Source organism: Gossypium raimondii, chromosome 1, assembly GCF_025698545.1.
Source record: "Gossypium raimondii isolate GPD5lz chromosome 1, ASM2569854v1, whole genome shotgun sequence".
Lineage (NCBI taxonomy): Eukaryota > Viridiplantae > Streptophyta > Magnoliopsida > Malvales > Malvaceae > Gossypium > Gossypium raimondii.
The window spans coordinates 24,926,979-24,952,301 of NC_068565.1; the positions used below are offsets into that span (position 1 = coordinate 24,926,979).

The following is a 25,323-nucleotide window of genomic DNA, read 5'->3' on the forward strand; positions in this document are numbered from 1 at the left end:
TGTTCTAAGTGTATTGAAGAATCTAAGCTCATCATCGAACATCATAAGCACAGATTGTACCCTCATATGCAAACAATACGTAATAGTTACATTGTCGTGGCAAAGATGATTCAACTAAACTAAAATGACAATACTAGAATGATCATACATACTGAATATAAAATGCAACCTAAATGCACAACACACCCCCAAACATAAAAGATGCATTGTCCTTAATGCATGACCAAATATATAAGAGAACAACACAAAGAGAATTTTTTACAACAAATGCCATAGCAAAGGAAATGAAATGCAAGATGCGTGAAAGAGAGAATAAACTTAGCTAGCTTGGACTAGCATGTAGATACTTCATTCTACTTGATGAGTGGATTTTTAAGCAGTGACCTTGTACCACCACTTCCTATTTGTGGGGGTCGTTTCTTCCCATTCCTTATCAATTTTCATGAGTTCATCAATCAAACGGTTAATGTCATGGTCTTGTGTGATTATAGGAGCTGGTGACGACGGTGGAATAGGTTCCTTACCCTTGGTGGCGTTGGCAGTGGTGGCAGTATCATTCTTTTCTCCTTCTTCCTTCTTAGCATTTAGGGATGCCATATTTTCGGGCTTTTCAACAACAGTTTGAGTAGGTGCCACGACAGTAAGTTGAGTGGGTGCTTCAGCAATAGCTTGAGTGGGCTCCTTGGCAGCATCATCAAATAAGAGAAAGGTGGCTGGAAAGATAGGAAATTCTGGCATTGGCTTCATAAAATTTTTTTGTAGGGATTTCCTTAAAGTAAAATCTCTACTTTTTACATAAGCCTAATATTCACCTTGCTGCTGCTGGGCCTGTGCTATCTCCTTAGCCAAATGAAACTGTTTGATTTCAAAAAGCGACACCCTCTACTCTAACTTCTTCAAGGAGTGCAATATTTGTTGTTCAAGGGAGCTAAGAGAAACTAGAGGTGCTATCGCATAAGTATGCGCAATAGAGGAAGTGGTAGCATGACTCTATTGAGTTGCCTTTGCAGCATCTGTGGCTTGGACTTGGCACAGATGGTCCTAGTCAGCCAACCGTTGTCACGGGTGATATCCTGCTCTGTATTGAGAGGGGCTTGGGTGATTCGACATAGAGTAGTAATAAGTAAGGGAAAGTTTAAACTACCCGCATTCTTCTTATTACATCGATGTACTTCTTGAAAAATGATCCTCTGTCACATGTGAAATAATATGTGATTTTGTGCAAGTATAAAAGTCGATTCAAGTAATAAAGTGATGAATGAGTATCGTTTCCTGAGGATCCAATTGAGGCACAAAAATGCTCAAGTTATTATAATAAAATACGATTAATGCTATGGCAAAAGTTAATGATAAATATGCAGTGGCAATTAATGGAGTAATAATGTAAGCAATATGTGGTATTAATGAATAACTGGAAATGCTATGGAAAAAGTGAAAGCAGAAATGTAATGGTAATAACTAGAGTGATTATCCAAATAGACCGTAAAAAAAAGGAATAGAGAACTAAATATGTCCTGACAAAGAGTAAGGATAGAGTGATCTTGATTCAGAAGGTCAGGATTACCCAGAATCAACACTTACTGTCAATAATGCCCTGGCAAAATTGTATCTACCTTACTACACAGAACAATGAAATGAAATAATAAAGTAAATTAGATATATATGACATCCAGAGAAACAGTTCAAGTTTCATCAAAAGGAATCCCAACCCTATGAGATTTAGCTCATGGGATAGGAAATAAAATTTCAAACCAAAATATTATCCAACATTGTGTTCAACTACTTCAATTCAAACTTTTGAAGGAAAACTAATGGAAATAATGGAAGAACTTCGAAAAGCAGCTTCCGCTTGCCCAGTCCAAAATCCAGTAGCATAGCATCCTATGAAGGCTAAGAAGGACTGCCTTCGACTCTCTGTCCTTTGCACAGTGAACCCTTATTCACGCATAAGGATCTCTCTCACTTTTTCTTCACCGTTTGTGAGGTCCCCTTTATCGATTTTTATAGATAGATTAGGCTAGGTGTAACACGGTTTGTGCAAGTGTACATAGTCATTCAAGTAATAAGTAAAATGAGTTATTGTCTCCACAGGAACTGTATAAGCTTAACCAAATATTTGTAAAATTATAACTTAACAATTTGATGTAAAAATTCAATAATTTGGATGGTAATGATTAAACTAAGTAAAATTAACTAGATGCAAAGATTAATCCCCATGCAATTCTAACCTAGATGCAATTTACCTAAATGTATGAATGAATGGCTTCAGCAAAAAAAAACATTAAATGAGCTAGGATAAATATATTAATCAAATCAATTACTTTATCATGCTTAACAATGTTCGGAAATACTTCCACGATAACTCGATCTTTCATGAGTTTGGAAACCAAATTAAGTCCTCTCGAAGTCTTTTACTTAGTTAAATATGCATTTTACTGATCATATTAACTAATGGTTTCTTAGCATTTATGTTAGGTCACAGGGACATTTACTTTTGCAACAATTTATTTACATAAACCTAAAAACTATGCAATATAATAGAGATAACTAAAGATATTACGAACCTCAACTTAGTCGGGTTTAAGGATCTAAATTGTGCATTGCACTTTTCAATTATGTGTCTACTAGCCATCGTCTGGTTAGGATCAATCAGCTAATCTGAGTGCACCCAATCACGTATGAATGAAATGTATCATGATATTAATCGAACACATGATTGGCTGTGGCGTAAACATTTTAGACATGAATAAAATAGATCTTATTGAATTAACATAATCATCCTAGAAAGTAGGATTTAAAATATCATTATTGATCTTAAAAACAATAAACTCAAAGCAAACATAATAAAAATAAATAACAAAAGGAAAGAGTAAACTCTATTCAGTTTAGTAGCCTATCTACTTTTGTCGAAACTAGGCTTTAGTTCCCCCTTGCTGGATGGTTTCTCAGTCCAATAATTTAGTAGACATGTCCATCTTTTAGCACCTCTTTTACTGGGTCAAATTATCAACCCAATGACCCAATTTGCATGGTGTTGTTGTCCACATGAATTTATTTGTGCATGTCAATGTTTCATTCACATTAATCACATCTTCAATGGTCCTCCTACATAGTGAAAAAATCACATATTAATAATTTAAGATGAAATCATATAAAATATGTACAAAAATCAGGTAATTAAGCACAAATTCACATACTTTATAAATTCATGCCCAATATTACTAATGAAGTAAAATTCACTTATTTTAATAACAATTACTCAAGATAAACATATTTATTAAGTAAAAAGGTGGTAAAAATATATAGAAAAACCCTATATAATTTTGAGTTTACACACCCCCAAACTTAAACCATTGCTCATCTCGAGTAATGTTCATGCACAGCAAAACTTTTTCTAAGGAAATTTTGCAAAAATGAATAAAGTAGAATCAATATTTGCACAAAATCACGCATCAACAAAATCAAGCTCAAAAATAGTTTTTATTGATAAGTAGCTCGAATGCAAATATTATTTCCAAACTTTATACTAAGTATATCATAATGTCAACATGAATAATAGTTGGCATGCATTTTCAAAGTCATACATAACATTTACCAGTCAATATGCTTTCCTTATCAACTAAACAGAGCAATCCCAAGGCTTAGTTAATGGTCTTCATAAATTAAACTTAGTAATTCCTCTCCACTAATGTAATCAGTATAATCATCCAATCAATAGGTCTTTTATTAGGTTGTAATGGGGCTAGGCTTTAAGGTAAGGATAAAGAGAAGTGAATTTTTAGGTTCAATCATCTTAACTCTAACTTGTCTTGGATCTGTCTATATCACAACCTTCATAAAATTTGATCTTTGGAAGACCCCACAACTTATTTCGAACTCATGCTCAACTTTTACTTTTCAGACTTTGAACAAACTTTGCACTTTATTTTTGAGAATTTGAGCAATCTTTTATTTGCTTTTTATTCTTTTGAACAGCTTACCCTTGTTCATTTATTCATTATTATTACTATTATTATTGAATCATGTGAAGAGCATGCACATCTTTTCATATTTTTCTTCAAGCTTTGATCACCAAGACAAATTCAGTAAAGGTAGGTGCAAAAGAATAGGATAAAATAAAAAAAAAAGATGATAATGTGGCTTATAATGCAGGTACTTTGCAATAAATAGGTCAATAAACTCAAAAATTAAGTTTCAGGGGTTAATTTAATAAGGTCAGATTGAAAGGCTCAAAAGATCCAAAGAAAGTGTGCCTATATCATATTAGATTCTTATACCTCCTAGGATTTCACCTCAAGAAAGTTACTAAGTCAATTTTAAAGATTGAAACCTTCATACATGTTTATTTCTATAGAAATTAAATTTTCATGGAAAATACTACATAAGACTGAAGATCATACAAGCATTCAATCACTCAAGATAACATATGAATAAGATAAAATAAAAAATCATGCTTGCATCTGAACAAACTTATGAACAAATATTCTTCCTAGACATTCATTTATTTCAGCGTACTTAAGTAAAAAGATTGAAACATACTTTAAAATTCATGCGAAATGCTTTACCCCCTTTTAAAAAGAAGCAATGTTCGCAATGTGAAAACAAAGTAATGAATGAAAACTAAACACCAGGTAGGGTTGCAAGAAAAGAGAGGTGAGTCATAAAAACTCCTTAAGTACCAAGTCTTTCTCCACAATCCAATCCTAAACATGTTCATTCTCATTACCATATCACTTTATTTTTTCTATTGAGGAGACAATGAGCTTATTTATTCATGCTTGTTATTTTGTTATGCAAAAGTAAAAATTCTAACTAGGAAATAAAAATAAACACCTAAAAAGAAATAAAAACTAAAGATAAGAAATTCCCCCCTTTATTTATTTGACTTATCTTCCTTGTCTTTCTCCTTTGATGTTTCACCCTTACTTGCATTTTCATCTTCCTTCCATGTCTCGAGCATTTAATCTAGGAACTCAAGAACAAAACTTGTTATAGATATTTTTAAAAGTATTTCTTATAGAATCATCTCTAACTTTTTGCATATTTCCAATGCGCCTGTTGTTGGTTATGCATAAATTTCATCATACCCATCATAATTGATAATTCTGATTTCTTCACAGTATTTGAAGAAGTGGGTATAGAAATAGTCAACTTAGGATCAACACTTGGTTCAACTAGCTCATTAGCATTCGACTCCTCTCTTGGTTTAGAGACTTCTAGTTCCTTTATCGATTCAGGATCATTCAGTTCTTCCTCAAATGTTTCTTCTTCTGTCTCGTAACTAAGTTAGATTCCATTTCAGATTTGTTCGATGACTCATCATTTTTTGATTCTGTTGGTTCACTCGATTTAGTTGGGTTTAGTTCATGGACATTCTCCACTAACCTTTCAAGATCATGGGTTGTGATGCAACCTTGAACATACAGTCCCTTCAGGTTTGCTTTTGTTTTAACTTGGGCCCTTAAGCAAAGTGAAGTTATCAATGATGGAAAGTAAGCACTTCCAGTCTTCTTTCTAGGATAATCATGGAGTTCCTTGAGAATGATATTCCTAACATTGATAGGCCTTTCTGTCATAATTGCATACAACAAAAGAATTCACTCCATCGAGATAGTGGAGCTATGTGAGATAGGCATGAAAGTATATCGAAAGAAGTAGAACCATACCTTAGCCAACGATTTTAGATATTCTCTTTAACAAGAATGACTACCATACTTTCTTATAATCCATTGGGATCCCAAATTAGTTACAATATTAAAAATTTGTTGAAGAAAATCCCAATTTATATTTGTCATCATGGCAAAGTACTCACCTTCTTCAACATCAGGTAGGTTAAACAAATCATTAATGGATTTAGAAGTTAGGGGTACCTTTTTCTTACAAACAAGGACTTCAGTAGCATCTGGCTTAGTCAAATTGGCATAGAACTCTCGAACTAATTCCTCATCGGGTAATGATCGTGTATCGCAAAAATAATTCCAATTGAGGGTATCAATCATCTTTCGAAGGCACAACCATCTTATCATTTCTGTCCAAGTTTAAACCTTTTTTCCGATGTCATAGGTTGATTCTTAAAAATGGAATCAAACCTTTCTTTCACCTCTTCGTCTTGAATCACAATGGGATTTTTGGCAGAGGTCTTGGAAGATGTAGTCTTTTGCTAGACATGGTGACTTTTCCCGAAAAATAGGTAAATTTCAGAAATGGATGAAGTAAGGGATTTACGGTATTGCCTAGCTTGTGGCAGTGACAGATTTACGGTGGCAATAGGTGTGTGGTGGTGATAAGCATATAGCAGCGATAGGAATGTGACAACGATATGGTTACTCCGGCAAAAGACTCGCTGCGGCAATAAGCTAAGGTTTTGCGACAATGGGAGGAATTTGGGGAGATTTTTTGAGATTTACGCTAACAGCTAAGAGGAAAAAGAATGAGTGGCTAGGGTTTAAGTTAATTGCTTGAGGGGTTGTAAAAATTATGGTGGTAGAGAAGGGTTTATATAGTGGTGAATTAAGGCAAATTTGTAGCAAAATTTTTTCTACTTTAGTGACTTAAGTGGCAAGTATAGATGGAAAATGGTGGCAAAATTAAGGTTTTAGCGAACCCTTATAGACGACAACAATGGACAAATTTCTCCTCTTTGTTGTTCAGGCCTTAAGCCCAAACTATATTTACAAACTAGACTATTTAGAAATAAATAAATTAATTAATACTTGGGCCAATTTGACCCCCTTTATTAAACATAAACAAATTAAATTAAAATTAAAATTATAAAAAAGATAAAAATGAAAAATAGAAATAAAACTAAAACTAAAACTAGAAATTTTTAAAATTAATTATAAATTTTTTTCTCAAAAGATTACATTAAATTAATCCCCAAGAAAGGTTGGAGGGGTCATAATGGTCCCACTTAAGTTTCAATCTCCTTAGACAGATTTAATTAAATGTACTAATTTAAGAAAATAATTCCTAACTTTTTTTATTAAAAAATAGGTTTATGAAAAATTAAAGGTCTAATAATTTGAACGAGGTTTTAATTCGCTCAACTTCACCATCCCAATACTACTTGAGCTGTTGACCATTAACTTTAAATACACCTCCATGGTTTTTGTACAATTCTACATCTCCATGTGGACAAAATTTGTGGATGGTATAAGGTCCTTTCCATCGAGATTTCAGCTTTCCCAGAAATAACCTTAGCCTCGAATTAAACAACAACACTTTCTGTCCTTCACTAAATTCACGAGGTTGTACACTACTATCATGACATCTCTTATATTTTTCTTTACACATTTTGGCATTATCATATAAAAATAACCTCTACTCTTCCAACTCATCAAGTTGTAACATCCTTCTCTCACCGGTTTGCTTAAGATCCAAATTCAATTGCTTCAAAGCCCAATGAGCTTTATTCTCCAATTTGAGCGGTAAATGACGTGCCTTTCCAAAAAATAACCGATAGGGAGTCATTCTTAACGATGTCTTAAAAGCAGTTCGATAGGCCCATAGAGCATCATCGAGCCTTTGAGACCAATCTGTTCTATTAGGGCTCACTACTCTTTCAAGAATACCTTTGATTTCACAATTCATCTTTTCAACTTACCCATTTGGCTGTGAGTGATAAGAAGTAGCAATCTTATGCTTCACATCGTACTTGTCAAACAACCACTTAAGCCACTTATTTACAAAGTGAGATCCTTCATCGCCAATCATAGTTCTAAGAGTCCAAAATCGTACAAACACATGCTTTTGTAGGAATCACATTACTACCTTAGCATCATTTGTTAGGTAGGCCTCGACTTCAACCCATTTGGATACATAGTCAGCAACTACCAAAATATAATTTTTCCCATAGGAAGAAGGAGACGTGCCTAGGAAATCAATGCCCCATATATTGAATAGTTCAACATCTAGAATGTTTGTGAAGGGCATCTTATTCCTCCTTGATATATTTCTGATTCTTTGGCATCGATCATAGCTTTTCACATATGCATAAGCATCCTTAAACACTGAGGGGCAAAAGAATCCACTTCTATGGGAATCACTAGAGTGTCCCCCACTTGGAGATGAATAGCAATGGTACAGAATCTCATCAATATCACTTCTAGCTACGCACTTCCTGATTATGTTATCTACACATTGTTTAAATAAAAATGGATCCTCCTAGAAATAATATCGACTATCATGAAGGAATTTATTCCTTTGTTGGTATGTCATTTCTCAAGGAATTATTCCACATGCTAAATAATTGGGAAAATCAACAAACCAAGGTGTTTCATAGATTCGACTATCCTCGAAGATATGCACATCAGGAAAATTCTCATTAATTAGAACAAGTGAAGAAGTTACCTCATTTTGTTCCAACCTCGACAGATAATCAAACACTTGATTTTCAACACATTTTCTTTCTTGGATCTCAAGGTCAAATTCTTGGAGTAAAAGTATTCATCGAATTAGTCTCGGTTTAGCATCTATTTTCGTGACTAAGTACTTAATGGCAACATGATCAGTAAACACTGTAACTTTGGTACCTATAAGATATGAACGAAACTTGTCAAAAGTAAAAAAAATACGAGAAAGAGTTCTTTTTTAGTTATCGTATAATTGATCTAGGCTCCTGTCAAAGTTTTGCTTGCGTAGTAGATAGGATGAAAGACTTTCCTTCTTTGACCCATCACACCTCCAACAATGAAATTACTTGTATCACACATCAACTCAAAAGGTTAGTGCCAATCAGGTGTAACAATTATTGGGGCTAAGATTAACCGACTTTTCAATTCTTCAAAAGCTTCTAAACATGCTTTATTAAAATAAAAAATAATATCTTTTTCTAAAAGCATATATAAAGGTTTAAATTTTTTTTAAAAAAATCCTTAATATATCTATGATAAAAACCAGTATGGCCTAAGAAACTTCTAACTCCTTTCACACGAAATGGAGGTGGTAATATTTCAATTACATCCACCTTTGTTTTATCCATTTCAATCCCCTTTTTAGAAATTTTATGTCCTAAGACTATTCCCTCATTAACCATAAAGTGGCATTTCTCCCAGTTAAGGACAAGATTCGATTCATCGAATATTTTAAGTACTTTAGCCAAATTACTCAAACAAACATCATAAGTGTTACCAAAAATGGAAAAATCATCCATGAAAACATCAACAAAATTTTCAATCATATCAGTGAAAATTGCCATCATACATCGCTAGAATGTGGCAGGTGCATTACATAAGCCAAAAGACATTTGCATAAAAGCAAATGTATTGTATGTACAGGTAAAAGTGGTGTTATGTTGGTTTTCTAGGGCTACAACTATTTGGTTGTATCTCGAATATCCATCTAAAAAGTAGTAAAATTTATTACCTGTCAGTTGATGTAACATTTGATCCATAAAAGCCAACAAAAAGTGATCCTTACGAGTGGTTTGTTCAGCTTTCTAAAGTCAATACAGATTCTCCAACCCGTGACAGTTCTCATCGAGATTAACTCGTTACGTTCATTCTCGACAATCGTGATCCCACCTTTCTTTGGTACACATTGTAACGGACTCACCCAAGAACTATCTAAGATGGGGTAAATAATTCCCGCATCTAACCATTTGATCACCTCCTTCCATACTACTTCTTTCATGATAAGGTTAAGTCTCATTTGCCCATCAACTTTACCTTTTTCACCTTCCTCTAAAATAATTTATCTCTATAGAAGGAACGGCTTATACCTCGTATGTCAGCTATGGTCCAACCAATTGCCTTTTTAAATTTCTTTAAAACAACAATCAATTGCTGATGTTCTATAAAGTCCGCTGAAACAATCACAGGGAAAGTAGAACTCTTACCAAGATAAATGTATTCTAAATGAGATGGAAGTACCTTTAGTTCGAGTTTAGGTGGTTCATCGATTGACAACTTGGGTTGTATAAATTCTCGAACTTCCAACTTTAGCAATTCGAACCATAGTGGTTGATCATAACTCATCGGATTGGCTTCCATCAAAGCCAAACCTTCATTACCTTTTCATATTCAAATGGTTTAGACCCTAAAGTGTTCTCCAACGGGTCTTTTTCAGAATTGTGTTCCATAGAAACTAAGATTTCTAATTCCTCTATTACTGAACATTCTTCCATCAGAGCAGGAAATTTCATGGCCTTCAGAATGTTTAACGTTACCTTATCATCTTGAGCTCTCATCGTGAGTTTGCCTTTTTATATCTATCAACGTTCTTCTCGTGGCTAGGAAAGGTCTCACAAGGATGATTGGAGCTTCTGTATCTATTTTAAAATCCAATACAATGAAATCAACAGGAAAAATAAATTTATCAACTCTTACCAAAACATCCTCGATGTTTCTCTTGGGATATGCTAACGAACAATCTGGCAGTTGAAGTGTCACAATAGTAGGTCTTACTTCATCTATTCCCAATAGCTTGAAAATAGATTTGGCATCAAGTTAATGCTTGCTCCAAGGTGGCACAAAGCTTTACCACAATTTGATTCACTGATGTTGCAAGGTATCATGAAGCTTCTAGGATCCTTTAATTTCGAAAGTAGCTTGTTCTGTAAGAATATACTATACTCTTTCGTCAAAGCGAAAGTCTCATACTCACTAAGTCGTTTCTTCTTGGACAAAATATCCTTCATAAACTTCACATACTTCGACATTTGCTCTAAAGCCTCTACCAATGAAATGTTGATGTGTAATTGCTTCAAAACATCTAAGAACTTATTGAATTCTACCTGTCGTTTCTGCTTATTCTGCTAAATTCTTTAAGGATATGGAACTCTAGGTTGATATGGACAACTCTTATGAGGAGGAAAATCTATAAAAGAAGGTGTTAGCTTTTCAGAATTCACTAGTTTAGGGTTTACCTCATCAGATTTTTTAGCATCCGGCTTTTTGTTTAGGAACTTCAACTGTTGGTTGACTTTCCTCCTTTCCAGTAGGCTTTTCTTCAACCACAACTTCCTTAGGTTCCGAAATCTTACCACTTCGTAACTCAACCACTTTGCAATGCTCCTTACCCAAATTTCTCAGATTTTTCGTATCACTCGGCAAGGCTCCTTGCAGTCTACTACGAAGCTCAGTAGCTAACTAACCTATGTAGTTCTCCAAAATTTTCAGTGTTGCTGCTTGGCAGTGGATGAAAGCGTCGTTTTTAGCCATGTATGCTTTCAACAAGTCCTCCAAATTGTTTAATGACTCAGCTGATGGTGGTTTTGGAGCTTGTTGGTTAAACCCTTGAGATTGGTTGGGTTTATGCTGCATATGAGTGTTCGATCCATTTCCTTGGTTACTCGAGGAAAAGTTCAGATGGTTTCGCCATGATGGATTATAAAAGTTGGACTGTGGTCCTTGTCCACTTCTATTTTGATACTGATTCCTTACATAAAAAAATGATTTTGGATTTAAAGGGCAATTCTCGAAAGAATGAAAATCCCCGTAGTATATGCAAGAAATTACATCATATTGACTTGGTGATTGAGCTAAAAAAGTTTTAAAACCATTAGTGGTAAACTGTTTAAACATTGAGAAAATAGAAGATACTTGAGTAGAGAGTGAAGTTAATGCGTCCACTTCATGCACTCTGGCTACTCGTCTTCTTAAAACTGCTAGATTTGTTGGCCATTGATAATTGTTGCTTGCGATCCTTTCAATGATCTTGTAAGCCCTGTTATAAGACTTAGACAAAACGACACCATTCGTAGAATCATCTACCATGAATCTTGTGTATGTATTGAGACCGTTATAAAACGTCTCCAACTAGATATAATGAGGAATCCCATGATGAGGACACTTATAAAGTAACTCCTTGAATCTTTCCCACTCCTCGTATAAAGACTCCTCATCAAATTGTTGGAAAGTAGTTATCTTATTACACAACTTTGCGTTCTTGCTTGGTGGAAAATATTTTACCAAAAACCTTTCTAGAATTCTTTCCAAGTAGATATTGAACTTGGTGACAATGAATTCAGCCATGTTCATGCTCCATATCGCAATAAGTACGGAAACAATTTTAACCTCAGTGTGTCTTCAGTCACACCAGCTATCTTGAATGAATCACTCACCTTCATGAACAAATGAAGGTGTAATTATGGATCTTCCGTGGGCATACCACTGAACTAGACCACCGTTTGGAGCATTTCAAACATCATTGGTTTCAATTTGAATTGGGGTGCCTCGATATTCGGCCTTCTAATTCTCGAATTTAACTCATTGAAAAGTGGCACAAGGTATTGTTTGATTGTACGATCCTTATCATCAACAATGAGGATTGGGTTGTGCACATAATTGACTCCATTACCTTGTCCATCATTTTGATTTCCAAGGTCCATATCGGCTTGTCTTTGATCAGATCTCTCACGCCTTCTTTTTCTAAAAGTCCGCTCGATTTCAGGGTCCACAGGTAATAAATCAATGATTCAATCTATGGTCGGAAAACACTTGATAAATTAATAAATAATAAATTAGTAGGGTTAAAAATTAAATAAAAAAATAAAAACCAAACTGTAAAAATAATTTCACAAAGAATGATTAAGGCAATAGTCCCCAGCAACAGCGCCAAAAACTTGTAACGCAGTTTGTGCAAGTGTACAAAGTCATTCAAGTAATAAGTAAAATGAGTTATCGTCTCCTCAAGGACTATATAAGCTTAACCAAATATTTTTAAAATTATAACTTCACAATTTGATGTAAAAATTCAATAATTTGGATAGTGATGATTAAACTAAGTAAAATTAACTAGATGCAAAGATTGATCCCTATGCAATTCTAATCTAGATGCAATTTACCTAAATGTATGAATGAATGGCTTTAGCAACAAAAACAATTAACATTAAATGGGATAGGATAATTATATTAATCAATTCAATTTACTTTATCATGCTTAACAATGTTCGGAAATACTTCCATGGCAACTCTATCTTTCATGAGTTTGAAAACCAAATTAAGTCCTCTCAGAGTCTTTTACTTAGTTAAATATGCATTTTACTTATCATATTAACTAAGGGTTTCTTAGCATTTATGTAAGGTCACAAGGACATTTACGTTTGCAATAGTTTAATTACATAAACCTAAAAACTATTCAAGATAATAGAGCTAACTAAAGATATTACGAACCTCAACTTAGTCATGTTTAAGGATCTAAATTGAGCATTGCACTTTTCAATTATGTGTCTACTAGTCGTCTTCTGGTTAGGATCGCTCAGCTAACATGAGTGCACCAATCATGTATAAATTAAATGCATTATGATATTAATTAAAAACATGTTTGACTGAGGCCTAAACATGTTAAACATGAATAAAATAGATTTTATTGAATTAACATAATCATCCTAGCAAATAGGAATTAAAATATCATTGTTGATGTCAAAAACAATAAACTCAAAGAAAACATAATCAAAATAAATAACAAGAGGAAAGAGTAAACTCTATTCAGTTCAGTAGCCTTCCAGATCTATTCTGACTAATTCAGTCCAGCAGCCTTTCAGATCTATTTTAATTGATTCAGTTCAGCAGCCTTTCGGATCTATTCTGACCGATGCACTCATCCGTTCTAATCGATGCTTCTTTTTCTAAGGACTTCCTAAGGTGGTTGGCTGAAGAATGCCTTTGAAAAAGCTTTTGTGGCTAAAGGATGGAAGGGAAATGGGATGCTATGTAAGGGAAAGGAAAGGGGAAATGTATGTAGAGAAAATGCTAATGAGAGAAGAGAAATAAGTTGTGAGGGATGAGAGATTAAGGGATTGATGCATGGTATTTATAGGTGAAGGTAAGGGGTAGAGTTTGCTCAAAATAGATTTCAAATTCTTTCCTTTCCTATCACACATGGCCGACCATATTTCAAGGAGAAGGGGATGACTTAGTCTCATCGTTTTGAATTCAAACCAAGGCTATTAATAGCCATAGGGTGGATGGTTTCAACAGCAAAGTAGTTGGGCTGATTTTTTATTATTTTCCAACTGTAAAGACCTTCAATTAAATACCCCGAAGCTTGCTTTTGGGTAGCCATCTACTTGTGCAATAATTTAGTTCCCTTTTGTTGGACGGTTTCTTAGTCTAATAATTTAACAGACATGTCCATCTTTTAGCACCTCTTTTACTGGATCAAGTTATCAACCCCATAACCCAATTTGCATGGTCTTGTCGTCCACATGAATTGATTTGTGCATGTTCATGTTTCATTCACATTAATCACATCTTCAATGGTCTTCCTACATAGTGAAAAAATCACATATTAATAAATTAACATGAAATAATATAAACTATGTACAAAAATCATGTAATTAAACAGAATTTCACATACTTTATAAATTCATGCCCAATATTACTAATTAAGTAAAATTCACTTATTTTAATAACAATTACTCAAGATAAACATATTTATTAAGTAAAAATATGGTAAAAATATATAGAAAAACCCTATATAATTTTGAGTTTACACTAGGGTCAGCTAACAACTCATGATTATCTTTTCCTCTCTTAGGAGGATTTATTTAGTACAAGTTTGAATTTGAACTGGGAGTGTTGCGCGAAAAATGTTGACTTGGTCTTCCCGGCATTGCCATGGCATTCGTGTTGGCAAACTATCTGTACTTTGCCCTGACAAAACTTCACGCCTTTATTTTCTCGTTCCAAAACATGTTCCTTCCATACAAAAAACTCCACTGCAAGTGATTAAAAGCACCTAATTCCAACACAGTCCAAGTTCTAATGCAATATTAAAAATGCTAACTAAAATGTCCTAAAATGCAACAAAATGTACTTGAGTACAAGCAATTAGCTAGGTCTAAAAGCGTGAAATATAACTCTTTTCAAGAGTTATCACACCCCTAAACCTGAGTTATTGCTTGTCTTCAAGCAAAATACATCTAAATGCATGAATGCACCCATCTTGCCTTGGCAAAAAAAACTTTCTCTTACTGCCTAGCTATTCGAAAAACAATTTATACCTCCATCAATTTATACCTCTATTCTCAGCAATCTTCTCTTTTCCTAAAACTGATTCAAATGTCAAAGGTTTGTTCAGCAAATGCAGTGCAAAAATTTCTCCTTAAAAACAAAGTTTCCTAAGTACCTATGCATTCTCTCTTTCGTCCTATAGCAAATATCTATTTATTTACTTAGGTCATTCGTTACCTAAACAGAAGTCACTTGCTTTAAGCCCATATGAAAATCTATTATTCACATTTTCATACATCTTTTCTTTAATAGTATTATTATTAGGGGATTTAGCATGTCACAAAATTCTTTGACTTGACAACCACAATGGAGCATACAACGAATTGTTGAGTACTCAATCATGTCACAATTTAAACCAAACTTCACTCATGAAGCTAAGTTTTTTAACTAAAAAGATGGATGGAGCATACAACTACCTCCTTAGCTACTAATTCTTTTGCTACAGCAAAATCCCACTCAAATTATACCGCACACTCTTACTTAGGTGCTCCTTTTTAAGCCACGGCACGATGGACCAAACAAAGTGATGTTAACCTACTTAGCAACTCTAAGCATTGGAGTGCATACTTATTTAAATAAAATGTCGTAGCAATTTAACTAATGTTTGGTTTCAAAAATCCCTAAGGGCATTAAAAAGATACTTACTATATTTTGAAAATCCATAAAAATAGAGTATAGGACGTCCCATTTTTAGAAATCAATTTCCAAGCAACTTAGCCTAGGCTAACTTCACCCAATTCATTATAACCTATTCTAAGTATATCGAAAAAAATTAAGCTTATCATCGAATATCATAAGGAAAAACTATACTTCTTATAGACAAAATAGTAGTTCAGTAGTTATTATGTCATGGCAAAATATCTTTTGAACGTACAAAATGCAACCTAGATGCATAATACACCCCCAAACCTAAGGGATGCATTGTCCACAATGCATGTAAAATCATGAACAATATATAACAAGTATGAAATGCAATGCATAAGAGAAAAACAAAACTTAACTTCCTTAGACTGGAATGCTGGCACTTCATTCAATTCTTTCTCATGGATTTGCGAGCATTGACTTTGCATCGCATATTTTTTTTTCATAGGTCAACTTCCTCACCTTCTTTTTCAGTCTCTGTTAGTTCATCGATTATTTGATTGATTGCTTGATCATTTACAGTCATGGAGATGGGAGAAGATGTCAATTCAGGAGTTTTGCATTTTTCAGTAGCAATAGCTAGTGCAGTGGTAGGGACATTTGTTTATTCATTTCCTTTTTCTACTTCCTTCTCTAGTGCGGCAAAGGTTAACTTTTCTAACTCCTCCTCAACAGCTTTCCCTTTATCCGCAGTGACTCCTTCAGTCACGGGGTCATTTCTGGCAACGGGTGGAACTGGCTCTTTTTTGCACTCATTAGACGAGAGCCAAATAGTTGGGAAAGTAGGAAATTCTGGCATGGGTCTCAAAATTTTTTTCTAGAGGGATCTTTTTAATGCCAAATCCATATCTTTCACATACGACCAGTACCGATCCTGGCATTCGTTACTTTGTTCCAACTCTTTCATCATCTAGTATTGTTGCACTTCAAATAGCACAACCTATGTCCTTACTATTTTAGAGAAGTCAAGATTTCCTGGTCAAAAGAGGGGAGAGATGTTTCTATGGGAATACATGTGGTAGGGCAAGCTTGATTGTGCTAGGATGCTGCAACAAACTCAGTTCCTCGAAGCTTGGCCAAAATTGCTCGCGTTAGCCCACCCTTATTGGAAGTAACGTCCTCAGCATCAACTAAAGGCACATTTTTCATTTTACATAGGGCAGAAATAAGGGAAAGAAAATTAAAACTCCTAGTATTCTTACCAGCACACTTATGGACCTCTTGGAAGATAATCTTCCTTACATTTATCTGTTTTCATTGTAGAATAGAATGCAATAGCAACATTCTTTCTTTCGAAATATTCGTGTTATGCATAGACAGTATAAGACAGACTTCTTAAAAAGTGGTACCACACCTTCGCAATTGGCTTTTATCCAGCTCTTTCAACCATGTAACACTCCTGGCTTGAAATGATCCACTGCATCCCTTCAATACATAAATCCTCTAATACCTTTGCCAACCCCCTAGTATAATATTCTCGGCAAATTCAAAATGCTCATCTCTAACCTCCTCGATGCCAAACTGAACATTAATAAACACAAACAATATAAAGGGATACCACTGATAAACAAGCATTAACACTCATAAAGAGCATCAGGCTTTTCGGTGAAACCATGAGATACTAACACGATACGCCAAATGGCATTTACAATACTTACACGGACCCATTCCACCAACATAGACACAACACATGGGAGGTCACTACCCGCCAACTTAACCATGACTTTCCATAATTGTGTACGTTTGCAAACGACCCATCCTTGTGCCAGCCATGGACCCAAAACCTCAAAATCATAACAGTGAGCCATATTCATATATATATATACGACCCTAACTCCTCATATCATTTCTGTTAAGTTGAACATGTGTTCTCGTGATCTGCCAATCCGATTTGTAATGTAGCTGCCCTACCAGAAGCATCACAAACAGATCTCCTTCTCATATATTACATATTACATATCACATATAATCGATATTAGGCTCGTGCAACAAGGAGGGCATTTACATCAGAACTACTCATACTCACGAAGAACAATGCTGTTGGATACACACATATATCCAGACACCACACTCTAACTTATTAGGAGTAAGAATACTTACCTTACACAATTTATATCACTTGGAAGTTTATAATACAAAAGAAGTAAGAAGGGACTCACTAGAAACTCCAAAACAGGAATCTACTCTGTAGGTCCTTTGCCTTTATCACTCGAAACTTTGCTAGCTTCTCGAGCTAAATGAGAATCAAATAAAAATATTAGATCACTAAACTATCAAAATTTAACATGCATGCATGTATTGACAACATGCAACCCAGAATCAAGAAGTTTCCATCCTTACAACCAGTTCTAAAAATTCATTCATGCACAATTGCAAATATGTAAACTCTTTCGGTAATAACCTAAGGGTTTACCAAAAATTACTAGTAAGCTGGTACTAACAACAATGTCGACTAATTATTGATAACCTTATCGTTTGAAGCTTTCTACCTTAAGATTTTTCAGAAACTTAGAGGATAAGTCAAGGAAGAAGATGTAAAAGTAATACATGCAAGCAACCACTATCCTTATATACCCAAGCAACGGAGACAAGATTTGGTGGAAGGATAAGAAAAATCACACTATTGCCCTTGATTCCCATGAATAAACCCACTTAATATTTTAAAGCCTAATAATCTACAGTACCCTAGTTCAGTTCTAACTAAGTCTCAACTAAACTCATTCATTACTTACTAAGCCATTGTATTCATGTTAAAACTCGGCAACGAATTTATTGAGCTGTGAAATAATGAGTTTGCCCAAAACATCTAAGGTTGGCAAATTGCTTAACACATGAGTCTGCCAAATATCGGAATTTGCCAGATGGCGAATCCATAAAATTTGCCTCCCAGCCAAAAATAGATATTTCACTAACTTATTCATTTCCTACCCTTAGTAAACGACTTAAACGTCAAACAGTGATTCAATATAGTCTTTCTTAAGCGGGCTATTACAATTCTCCCCCACTTAGAAAATTTTATCCTCAAAATTCTTACTTGCGAATAGCTGAGGATATTATTCTTTCATCAAACTCTCTCTTTCCCATGTTGCTACCATAACATTTCCTCTCTCATTGCACTCAACGAGAGCTTTTATTGTACGCTCCAAAAAGAATTAGTAAAAACTTTTACCAAATCTATCAGTTATAAATTATTTTATGTGTGGGAATTGATAAAAAGATTGTTATATAAATATATATTACATATTGTTATCCCTATAAAATGTTGAAAAATCATTAAAAAAAAAATCATAAATATTATAAAATATCTTTTAACCTTATAAATGTTACAATTTTAATTAACAATGTTTTACAATTTTTTAGAATTTTATAAAATTAGACTTCCAATAGCACTTTAAGTATTTAGTTACAAAATTGTGTTTCTCTTATGAATTTGAGTACATTGGATACAAAGTTGAGTTTAAAAGACAAGTAAAACTTCTAGGTTTCTCTTACGATGATGTACAATCACATAAGGAGTAGATCAAAGATGTTGAAGCCTACACGGTAACCTTTTTTTATTATCTTAAATTTGAAGTTAAAAGTGTAAGAAGGTTGTAAAATGGGAGTATTTATTATTTATGTGTTTTTAACTTCAAATTTAAGAAAGGTTAATGATAAATTTAGCCACTAACGCTTACATGTTCGGTTAAAATGATCCTAATTGTATTTCAAGTCTTTTGGGCCATTAAATTTTGTTGTTGTTTTTCAAACTGCTTTTCTAACATATTTTATTAAAGTACCGTTAAAAATTTAATGTGGATGATGTGAAATATTTTAATCATATGTAACTTATTACTTAGGTAACGCAAATGAATGCATATGTTTGTTTACTAGGAGGTTTCAAAAGATAATTAATAAATCGACCGAAAATATTGAATGTGTGCATTCATTTTAAAACTTTTTTAGATAATTACATTTATTTTCTTTAAATTAAAAGTTATTTTTAAAAGTTCATGAATTATTTATTTATTTTATTATTTTCAAATGTAATTATTCTATTGAGTTCTCTAAGTAATAAATTACATTTCATTAAAAATATTCCACATATGAACTTCCACATCATCCTATTAATTTTTTAAGAGTTCTTCCATCAAATCTATTAAAAAAGCTAGTTGAAAAAAAGGATAAAAGTTAATGGTCAAAAAATGCTCAAAAATACAATTAGAATTATTTTGACAAAACATGTAAATGTTAGTAGTCAAATTTATCATTAAGCCTGTAAGAAAATAAAGAAAAAGGTTACTGTGTAGGCTTCAACGTCTTTGATTCACTCCTGGCGTGACTGTACTCGTCGCAAGAGAAACCCAGAAGCTTAACCCCTCTTTTTTCAAACTCCGGAAGGTAAGCTGACATCTTCCCCAGTTCCGTTGTACACACAAGCGTGAAATCAACTGCATGCAAAAAACAAAATCCACAAATTAATGAAAATTTATTTCAAGACAAATAGAGAGGGAAAAAAAAGAAGCATATATAGGTGTAGTTACAAAATTGCAAGGATGAGAGAAAATGATGGTCCAGCCATTGTTGAAGTAGTCATGAAGCTTGAATGCCTCGTTGGTGGTCTCAATTTCAAGGTTGGGCACTGTGGCTCCAATGATGAGGCCTGCATTTCATTAAATGGTAGCATCGACTGCTTCTTGGTTGGTCATTACCTGCAATCAGTTTGAAGGAAATAATGCAACCAGTTCAATATGCAGTTTCAACAAAGGATAAACAACATTTAGATAGGGCAATTTATATATTTAGAATTTTTAATAAATATTTTTTTTAAGTTTTACACTTGAAATTTTCATATATTTTTTATAATTTTAAAAATAATTTTGAAATTTTTTAATTTAGGTTATTTATGTCAGTATAATGCTACCTGATAATTTTTGATAATTTTTATCAATTATATCAATAAGATTAACGATCAAACCGGTAAACTGATACTTTCTATTAATAAAAGCACTAATTAATTTTTTATATAACTTATTGTAACTTAATTGAATGCACTTTTCTCTTTGAAAACTCAATTGATTTTTAATTTTATATTTGAATTTTTTTTTACGCTTTAACTTCAAATTACAAAATTATAAAATCATCATGTATTTTTAAGGGAGAGGCCCCCACCACCCATGTAGTTCCGTCTTTGACGGTATCCCAACTTTTGCACACAATTTAAAGCTAAGCTCGTCCCCCTTGTATTCGCAATTGGCAGGTCCGCTGAGTCTTCTCTTGCCAAAAACAGGGAAAAACTTTATATTGCTCCAAACTTTTTTCTTGAAATTCTCATGTTTAACATCTATGTTGAATATAAATATTAAGTTATGATTCTTCATACCCACTGAGTATTAGTACTCAATTTATACTAATATTTTGGAAATTTTAAGTTGTGAGTCATATTAGTATAATCAGATAGGGGTTTAAAGATAATTTAAGAAATTAATGAAAATATATATAAATTTTCATGAATTGTTGAAATATACAAATTGATTTTAAAAATTGATAGAGTAATCTAATTAACATATTAAAAAGTCTTAACTTGAATAGAACATTGATTAAAATTCTAATTATATACTTATTTAACACAAGTATGATTTCATCTTAATATTCAATATTGCGTAAAAATACATATCAATAAAAAAACGGAAAAATATTGCTTTGCTTTGGTAAAGTAATTTCTAACTAACAATAGTTTGGAAACTATTCTAAGAAGTATAATGATTTATGTTCTTTTAATTTTGAAGTTATATATAAAAAAAGTGCTGAAAACATTTTTGCTGATTTTCTGATCAAACCCTTTAATGGATAGAGGTAAACAGCCGAAATAGTCAGTGAATGAACTATATTGAAAGTAAACAATATTCAATAAGTCTTTTTATAAGAAAAGTTGGGCAGTTGAAATTGAACCAGTTCACATAGTCATCCGCTACAGAAAGAAAAAACCTCAAAACCAGACCAAATCAGAGACACCAACTACCATAAACGACCATATTCTATGTTCTATGATTAAGAACCCTAATGAAACATGAAAAAAAGAAAAACAAACTGCTATTCGTGCTCTCCCTTTTCTTAATTACTAGTGTTTGGTCACTAGTTCATTAAGAAGAAAAAAAAGAAAGGAAGGAAAACTGGAGCACAAATGGCGATATCTGAGAAAAAACAAAAGAACAAAATTAAAAATCCTAATAGACCAACATTAAAAGGGATTCCAAATCTAACGCTTTCTTGTCTCAGCATTGGTAGTTGTGGTTGCAGTATCATGGAGGAAATCTAGCAAAACGGTGCTTTTGCATTGGGGGCATTTCGGGTCATTCTTGGAAAGCATCACGTACATAAGGCACCTCGGGCAACCTACGAGTACCATTGCTGACGACGACGTCGCCTCGGGGCTGTTCGAATATCCGATGGCATCAGTCATGTCTACGTCGTTGTTCATCTCCGACGACACACATGAGCTCGGAGGAGATGTCGGGGACAGCGTCGCCGCTCGCCTTGGTGATTCCACTCGTGGATTAGGCCTCGGTGGTGATAGGTTCAGCTTCAACTCAAGCTTGGGACCATTTCTTCGACTCATCCTTTCACTTGTAAAATAGCCTGTAATTAAGAAACAAAAGAATTCAGTTAAACATACATACATATATAATTAAAAAAAAAGATAAAAAGATAAAAGATAGATACCTTAAAAAGGGAGTTTGAGGAAAGTGGGAGGAATGCTGAGGGAATTTGAAGGAGAAAGGGCAAAATATATAAGGCAGAGAGAGAGATGGGTTTCAAAAGCTTAATTAAATGGAATTGAAAGATTAGGTAAAAGAATCTAAATTGAGGCAAAGAAATGTATTTAATTATCAAAAGCGAAACCTTCAAAGTTTTTATGGTTAAAAACCCAGATTTGTTGAAAGGCCAACTAAGAATTTAATATCAAACAACAAAGAAATTTAATGGCAACCAATAAAATGAAAAAATAGCAGCTAAACCCAATTTAAATGTCCCCACAGAACTCAAATAACTAAAAATGAGTAACACCTATAAAAAGGTATTAATGCCAGCTTCACCAAAATTTCATTATTTAAGTTTTTGGTGAAAGATTTCTTTTATTGTTGTACCAATAGTATTGCTCATTTTTCATTTACATAGTTTGCTTCGATTTGAACATTATTATTTTTCCACGTCCATGTTATATTATTAAATTAAATGTAACTGTAGAGCACTCTAATCCACAGAAAATTTTATGTTGTGGTCTAATAGTTACAATCTCTCTAATATGTTAAAATTTAGAATTTTTGTGATTTATTTGGTGGTTAAGAGAGATTTATTTATACAATATATTTGGGTGCAAGGTTTTGGGAGTTAGTGGCAAACCTTTGTTTTTTGAGCAGCTCCCTATCCTTTGGATATAGTGTATGAGTGTGTGTATGGTGTGAAGACTCTACTGAATGTCTGAATAAACCTTTTAATTGTATAGTACAAAAATATTAAAATTTGAGGTTTAATCTTTTTAATTTGACATAACTTTGTTTACTTTCATAATATTATTAGTAGGTTCAAATTGATAACATTGATGGCTATTTCTGATGGAGTGATGATATAACACCCCAAATTCGGCCTAGAAGTTGAGATCGAATTTGGAGGTGTTACACCAACATATTGAAAAACTGATTTCAGTAAGTGTCCAGAAAACCTTCAAAATATTACTTGATTAGTAGTAGAAAATCTTTTTTGAGTTTTAATTTTTGAAAACCGAAATTCATTTTGTCGACTTGAGTTATTTTGTAGTTTCATGGTTGAGAATATCCATTACTGACAAATTAATAACAACCCAAAAACTAGTTCAGAAACAGATCACAAACACAAAGTTCAAACCAAATAATTACGAAAATCATCCCATTTTCATACTTGCCAAAACAATCCGAGCTCCCACACGTCATCCGGCCCTAAGTTAGAGGGTTACTTGAACAATCGAGAACAAACAGAAGGGTGAGCTAAAACACTTAGTGAATAACCCAAATCAAATGAAGATCAAACAAAACACAATATACAAATTAGAGTGACGCAAGGAATTCAAAATGATCATATAACCAGACCGAAACAAAACTAAAGGTCACTGAGATTTCCATAACAATTGTATAACAGGATAGAGGATGTATAAGTATGCGAATGCAGTATTCTTCAAAAAAATAGAATATAGATTTTTCAGAAAACATTTTACACAACTTTGCTACACACCAAAGTAGAGTTTCCCCTAAACTCATCCAACCAAAACACACCAAATGGGTCACCCTGGGTTGCCTGGCAATGATGACCTGCCACCCCAGGTTGGCAAGCAACAATAACGTTTCACATTGCAGTTAAACTACCAGATCAAATACAAATATGGTCAAGCCACTATGTTGCAGCCAAGCTGCCAAAACAAATGTTTCATAGAATGCAAATACAGAATCAGAGTGATCAGCATGTATGTCATGCTATCATACAATAACAGAATCAAAAGGCATGGGAGTCCATGCTTTGTACTACATATTTATCAAACCCCAATAGACCATATCGGATTTGCCATGAAGTCACATGCATGGTTATAAATCAAAATCACTACCAAATAATTCAACATATTCTAAAATCACATACTCTTAATCAACAGAGTAACACAGAAGTGTATCATCAAACTTAATAGAATACGAATCGTACCAGGATAAATTGTATACCTTAAACAAGAGCACATTGCGCACTAATAGATCATACTTAATTGGGTTAAAACATATCAAACATACGTATAGATAACGGGTTATTCATCACCAGACCATCAAATATCAAGTTATCTAACTTAATTCAGATCATATGGACCCTACGATAGGCCTACGTTCGATTCGAACAATGAATATAGCCTTAGGGAAAAGTTATGATTTTTGGCCCACACACCCGTGTGGATTCACACGGCCTGAGTGTTTGGCCCGTGTGGTCCACATGGCTTGGCTCATGGCCGTGTGGCCTTCTTAACATCTCACACGGCTGTGTGGCTCAAAACAATAAGTTCTACGGCCTAGCACATGCCCATGTAACCCAAAACCCAAAATATCTCTCACACGGCTTGGACACATGCTCGTGTCTCTAGCCCATGTGACCCTATTTCCAAAACGGTGAGTTACACGACTTGGACATACGCCCTTGTCTCTACCCCATGTGCCTCTAATTCCAAAACAGTGAGTTACAAGGCCTAACACATGATCGTGTGGCTCACACGGCCTAGCACATAGCCGTATGATGTTGACAACCATGTTTTTCGACGTTTTAAAATCACAGAATATCGGGTTTTGGTTACACACTTGATACGGTTTCGATGCAGAAGCAATACAGACGATTCTGAAACCTAAAACGACAATCAATTGTCCAAACAATGATTAATTTGCAATCAAATCATTAAAACAACATCATTCCCAAAACTGAAGTTCCATCGAAGAACTTTTGACCCAAAAACCTCAAATCAAAATTTACCGAAAAATAAATTGAACCCAGAAAGAGAAGTCAAACCCCATTCAGAACCAGTTTAATGCAAGATAGCAAACGAAAAAATAATTTGAAGAGAAGGAATTCAAAAAGAAGAGAAATAAAACAGAGGAACAGAAATAATAAATAAAAAACATGAAGAACCTAGGAAGTTTTCTGAGGAAGTTTAGTTAACTTAAAAAGAAATAAAACTACCTCTCAAGGT

The 25,323-nt window shown here is 33.8% G+C and overlaps 1 long non-coding RNA gene and 1 other non-coding gene across 2 annotated transcripts; one reads left to right on the forward strand and one right to left on the reverse strand.

Moving 5' to 3' along the window:
• The first annotated feature begins 11,772 nt into the window (after window positions 1-11,772).
• Window positions 11,773-11,879, forward strand: LOC128032731 (small nucleolar RNA R71). Its single transcript, XR_008189021.1, has one exon. It is a non-coding gene; the product is annotated as a small nucleolar RNA R71 (small nucleolar RNA).
• A 9,586-nt stretch (window positions 11,880-21,465) lies between these two features.
• On the reverse strand, window positions 21,466-22,472 carry LOC128039688 (uncharacterized). The gene is made up of 2 exons (XR_008194159.1): window positions 22,299-22,472; window positions 21,466-22,214 (listed from the first exon to the last, which is right to left on the reverse strand). It is a non-coding gene; the product is annotated as an uncharacterized LOC128039688 (long non-coding RNA).
• Between the last annotated feature and the right edge of the window lie 2,851 nt (window positions 22,473-25,323).